Here is a 6,348-nt window from a genome sequence, read left to right on the forward strand (position 1 = left end):
GAGGTGTTTCAAGACTGCCATGTGGGGTGAACATCTAGTCTCCCCACTGACGCTGTGGGAGAAGAAGGGACTTCACACCAACCAGTGGGGATTCAAGTCTTAGCTTCTTACTTGGCCTTCTCTGGCACTACCCCTGTGGGAGTTTTGGGGTGCCTTGAGATAGCCTGGCCATTGTGGAGTCTAGACTCCCCACTCCGTCTTTGGTGGTGTGAGTGAGGGAGGGTAAGACCATGGGTGTTTTTTCTGTAGTGTTTGGCTGAGGTCAAGTAATTATTAACTAAGTGTTTCCTGTCTTGTGAGGCTGCCGTTTCCTGGCTCTTTGGCTAGAGAGAACAGCCTTTTGTTGGAAGTTCTTTTCGTCTGTGCCCATTGGCATTTCTGGATTTCTGGCTTCTTCAGCACCAGTTATGGAATACATGAGGCAAACAAACTAACAGAAAACTAAAACAATCAAAACAAACCTAGGGATTTTATCACCATGTCATTTGTTAGGTCCTAAGGTCCCTAACTCATCTGCCTTCCTCTCTCCACCTTTTGAAGTCTTCTTAGGTTTGTCTTATTTGTATATACTGTCTTGGGCTTTTAGTTGTACTTAGCAGAAGGAATAAGAATGATGGAGATCTACTTTCTGAGATGTCTGCTTACTTTTAACTTTCTGCTCTGCCTAGCTTCAGATTTGGAGGAATTTTTTTTTTTAGAGGAAGCCAGGCAGTGGGATAAGCCCACTTCTCTGCCCTTTCATTCTCATCCAAATAATTGGTCCTTCTAGTATACATGAAAAATTCCCAAAACTCTGCCGACCCTCTGTCCCCTGAAGCAGCCTTTGCCTATGCAGAGCCCAGATTCTCAGCTCATAACTGGTCCCCAGAATCAGCAGATGCCACAAGGGTTAACGCAGCTGCACAAAGTCAGCTCACTTCTACATGGGTCCTCCCTCCTTAGCATCTCGAACCCTCTAGTCCCCTTCACTTCAGTGACTCTCTGATGCATGGAAAATAATTTTTAAAAGATTTTATCCAGCTTTCTAAGTTATTTTTGGCAAGAGCATTAATCAGCCCCAAGATACTCATCCTTACTGAAAGTGGAAGTCCACTTCTCAGAATTCATGTGACAGTATTGTACATGAGTGGCTTTCTGTCACAAGACCCCTTTCCATTGGCTAACATGTTCCAAGTAGCAAAGGGATAGTGTTACAGGGTGTGGTTAAGAGTATGGGCTTCAACATCAAAGGGACTTGGTTTTGAATGCTGGCTCTGCTACCTACTACCTACTACCTACTGGGTCATTTTTTAGACTTCCTAAGCCTTGATTTTCTCACCTTTTAAAGTGGGGATGTTAAAATACTCATCTTAGAGGAGTGGCTATAAAAATAAAATGAGATGAGATAATTCAGGTAAAGGCTTTTTTTTTTTTTTTTTTTTTTTTGAGACAGAGTCTTGCTCTGTTGCCCAGGGTGGAGCGCAGTGGCACGATCTTGGCTCACTGCAACCTCCACCTCCCAGGTTCAAGCAGTTCTCCTGCCTCAGCCTCCCAAGTAGCTGGGACTACAGGTGCACGCTGTCACACCCAGCTAATTTTTTGTGTTTTAGTAGAGACAGGGTTTCACCGTGTTACCCAGGCTATTCTCCTGAACTCAGGCAGTCCGCCCACCTCGGCCTCCCAAAGTGCTAGGATTACAGGCATGAGCCACCGTGCCTGGCAAAGGACTTATTTTGATACCTCATACATGGTACATGAAGACAAGGTGTTAGCTATTGTTTAATATTAATGTTCTAAATATTGACTTACATCCAGTCAACATGGTTTTATTTAACCCACAAATACATTAGTTGATTATTTACTAGTGACTCATATTTGTGATTTTATTTCAACAACAAAAAAATTGAGATATCGAGCTAGCGCGAGGCTGGGGAGCGCTGAGCCGCGCGTCGTGCCTTGCGCTGCCCAGACTAGCGAACAATACAGTCAGGATGGCTAAAGGTGACCCGAAGAAACCAAAGGGCAAGATGTCTGCTTATGCCTTCTTTGTGCAGACGTGCAGAGAAGAACATAAGAAGAAAAACCCGGAGGTCCCTGTGAACTTTGCAGAATTTTCCAAGAAGTGCTCTGAGAGGTGGAAGACGATGTCCGGGAAAGAGAAATCTAAATTTGATGAAATGGCAAAGGCAGATAAAGTGCGCTATGACCGGGAAATGAAGGATTATGGACCAGCTAAGGGAGGCAAGAAGAAGAAGGATCCTAATGCTCCCAAAAGGCCACCGTCTGGATTCTTCCTGTTCTGTTCAGAATTCCGTCCCAAGATCAAATCCACAAACCCCGGCATCTCTATTGGAGACGTGGCAAAAAAGCTGGGTGAGATGTGGAATAATTTAAATGACAGTGAAAAGCAGCCTTACATCACTAAGGCAGCAAAGCTGAAGGAGAGTATGGAAGGATGTTGCCACTATAGTCAAAAGGAAGTTGATGGGCAAGGGTCTCTATGCCTAAAACGGGAGAAAGTGAAGAAGAGGGGAGAGAAGAGGAGGAGGGGAGGGACTGCTTTACGTCAAAAAAAAAAAAAAAAAAAAAAAAATTGACGATATCAAGCCACCTCTCTTCTTATCCTACAACGGGAGATTCTGATCAAGATACGAAGTTGATAGAAAGTAAAATATTACTTGCTATTATATGAAACATATACTATGTGGAAGGGTATAGGTACTTCAAAAGAAATTAAATAGAACTGAGAAGAGAGAAGGAACTCTATGGATTAGAGTAAATCCATGAAGCTGCTGATGGAATTGTAGTGGAGAACTATTTGGGAGAAGAAGGGAATGTGTATCTTATCTGGAAATTCTTTTAGTTCTCTGGATTGTATTTGGGACATATATAGCTCTGTTCATAGAAAAAAAAGATGAATGAGAAAGGGGTAGGTTACTGATTGGGAAAGAAATGTAATGTTAAGAAAAAAAAATAAATAAATAAACCAAAAATAAAAACCAGAGTCTCTCAGCTTCTGTTTTGCTTCTTTCTCCTCTATCCATGAGCATGATTTTGAAAATGGGGAAGAATAGAATGATGATTAAGAGTAAATGAAATCTCAGAATAGACAATACTCCACAGAGGTGACATTAACTTAGGTATCTGGGTCTAGGATTAACCAAATGAACTGCAAGAATTTGTACTTTCCAACTCAATATTTGGAAACGTAAAGATTAAGAAAAAGAAAAAAAAAAAAGGCTGCGAGGAAGCAGGAGAGTGTAATAGTTAGGAGATTGGTCTCGGTGTTAGACCGGCCTGGGTTCTGGTCTCAGTTCTGCCACTTATTAGCTATGTAACATTGAAAGAAGAAACTGACTGGGTACCGTGGCTCATGCCTGTAATCTCAGCACTTTGGGAGGCCAAGGCAGGCAGATCACTTGAGGTTGGGAGTTTGAGACCAGCCTGGCCAACACGGCAAAACCCCTTCTCTACAAAAAATTAAAAAAAAAAAAAAAAAAAATTAGCCGGGCATGGTCATGCACACCTGTAATCCTAGCTACTCAGGAGGTTGAGATGCAAGAATTGCTTGAGCCTGGGAGGCAGAAGTTGCAGTGAACTGACATCAGGCCACAGCACTCCAGCCTGGGCAACAGGGCAACAGAGAGAGACTCCAACTCAAAAAAAAAAAGGAAAAGAAAGAGGAAAATCTCTCCTAGCTTTGAGGCTTCTCCATTTCTAAAATGGAGAAAATCTATGAATCTATAATAATCATATACTAATCATCGAGAGAGGGAGCGAGAAGAAAGTCCTCCATTTGCACTATTTGCTGCAGCAAATAATCAATTTCTTATCTGAAGGTCATGTAAGAATAATAATTATTAATCTTGCCCTTCCAATGGGAAATATACTTTATGGTAGCCAAATAGCTTCAGTTGATAAAGGAAAAGCTCTGCTTGACAGAAGAATGCCAGGTAATAAATGTAGAAGGAATGATAGAATTAGGAAGGTCATGGGCTTGAAATTTCTGATTGTTAATTAGAAACTAAAATTCCTATTTGTTATCAAATACTATTAAAAAAGGAAAAATCAGAATAGGTGTCTTAATTCGTTTGTATTGCTATAAATTACTAGAAGCATGACACCAGCATCTGCTTCTGGTGAGGGCTCAGGGAGCTTCCACTCATGGCAGAAGGTGAAGAGGAGCCAGAGTGTGCGGCGATCACATGGTCAGACAGGAAGAAAGACAGAGGAGAGGAAGGTGCCAGGCTCTTTCCAACAACCAGCTGTCTCAGAAACTAATGAGAACTCACTCACCTCGAAGGGAGGGCATTAATCTATTCCTGAGGGATCTGCCCCCATGACCCAAATACCTCCCATTAGGCCCCACCTCCAACACTGGGGATCAAATTTCAACATGAGATTTGGAGGGGACAAAGACCCAAACGGTAGCAATGGAATAGATAGATTTCCTTGACACTGATCCCCTTCTGAACTCCAAGCTGTGCTCTAAAACAGTAGTTTTAGTTTTAAGAGATGTTGGTAAATAAAGGCATCCACAAGAGGTAAACAAAATGGTCACAGAAAGGGAAGCCAGGCTGGAGAAAAGAAGGCTCTGGAGAAAATCAGTTAAACCCTACAAGGAGCTGGAATGCAGTGCACAGAATAAATTCACTATTTGGTGGGTTCAGAGGGTGGAATAAGGGTGGGATGAAAGACATTTCAGGGAGTCCAAAGTGAAAAGCTTCAGTTAGCATTGGAGAAGGGAGAACTAGTGTTGGAGGGAGGCAAGGTGCTGAAGAAGTGAGTTGCCCTGAAATGATGATGCACGGCCCGTGGCAAGTGGGCCAGGGACCTGTCGTGCTGGTTCTGTGGGTCTTGACCAACCAGCTCCTAAAGTGCCAGGGCTCAGAACACCTCACCTGGCTGTTTGTGCCTTGTCCAGTAGGTTGCAGGCAGGCAGCCTGCTAGGCTCTTGGCCGAATTGGGTGGTTTGTCTCCATCCGGCCGCTGTGAAATCACATGGGCCTGTTGGCTGTGATTGTTTGCGCGCTGCCTCCCTGGATGGTGGGGTTCTGTGCTCTGGGTCCTGGGCTCTGACTGCTTTCCAGGGAGCACTGTTTGGCATGGGGTACTCAGGAAACTTCCCGATTACATGGAAAGAATAAACACAGACCTCAGCTGACTAGCTCTGCACTTTCTTCAGGTTTCTGAGAAACCGAAGGCAAACACACATGGTGTGCAGTCGTGTGCCCTGGAGGGGAAGCCTGTGAGTGGCGCGCACAGTGTAGGTTCCCTCTGCGGGGTGGAGGAGCGGAGAACTGGGGCTGGCGGGCCTTTCTCTGCACGCTGGGCCTGGCAATATGTGTGTGCATGAGTGTGGGCATGCCTATGTGTGTGTTCGCATCAACACACAGGTTGTGCTTTTAGTATGACATTCTGTGTTTTTGTCCAAGTGCTTGAGGGCCCCTGCCTTGCCATGGTTTTCCAAATAAAGAAACTTTAAAATAAACACAGTGGGGGCCCCAGAGGCTGGGATGGGACCACGGTTCTGTAGAATTTCCATATGCCCTGAGCTATGCTGTTACTCTAATTACTCCTCATTTTAATTCCATTTTGAGGCTTATCAGCACTATGCTCTTCTACTTTGGGATTAGGCCAAGGAGGCAGGGGGTCAACTGAGTCCAGGTGATCCTAGAGCCTCCAGGGCCAGCCCTGGGAGCTCCAGGCCCTCGCCTGGGCAGCAGGAACTCTGCTTTGCCTAAGACATCCTGTGCTTTGGTCTGGGGGATTTCTGTATGAGTCATTTTCAGCTCAGAACACCCTGGCTGTGGTTAATGACCTGAGGTTTTATTGAACTCCTTCTCCAAGTGTTCACTGTTGTCCAGCGCCTCATCATGCCCCCGCACGTGGCCGACTCCAGGGAGGTTTGGAGAAGAGCCTTTAGCCCAAGTTACTATGACCTTTGATACCTGCAGGACACATTTTTATCCCTCTTCCTAATTCTAATCTTACTGAGCCACTGAAACCTTTTCGTTTGTTTTAGTAAACTTCTTATTTTAGAATACTTTTAGATTTACAGAAAAGTTAAAAAATCTCCATGTGCCTCCTTACAGTTAACCTTATTAACATCCTGCATCAATAGAGTACTAATGAGCCCAGATTGATACATTATTATTAACTAAAGTCTATATTCAGATTCCGTAAGTTTTTACCTCGCGTCCTTCTGATGTTCCAGTCTTCATCTAGAATACCTCACTATGTGGAGTTGTCGCATCTCCTGAGGCTCCTTTAGCTGTAACTGTTTCTCAGACTTTTTTTTTTTTTTTTTAATTTTTGGTGATCAGATAGATCCCTCTCATCCTCCTTATCTCCCTCTCCCTTTCTTTT

At 44.0% G+C, this 6,348-nt stretch overlaps 1 pseudogene across 1 annotated transcript; it reads left to right on the forward strand.

The window, feature by feature from the left end:
* The first annotated feature begins 1,901 nt into the window (after positions 1–1,901).
* LOC115899003 lies at positions 1,902–5,927 on the forward strand (annotated as a pseudogene). Its single transcript, XR_004058611.1, has 2 exons — positions 1,902–2,424; positions 5,830–5,927. The product of XR_004058611.1 is annotated as a high mobility group protein B3 pseudogene (transcript).
* The last annotated feature ends 421 nt before the right edge of the window (positions 5,928–6,348 follow it).

This window comes from Rhinopithecus roxellana, chromosome 8, assembly GCF_007565055.1.
Source record: "Rhinopithecus roxellana isolate Shanxi Qingling chromosome 8, ASM756505v1, whole genome shotgun sequence".
NCBI classification, from domain to species: domain Eukaryota; kingdom Metazoa; phylum Chordata; class Mammalia; order Primates; family Cercopithecidae; genus Rhinopithecus; species Rhinopithecus roxellana.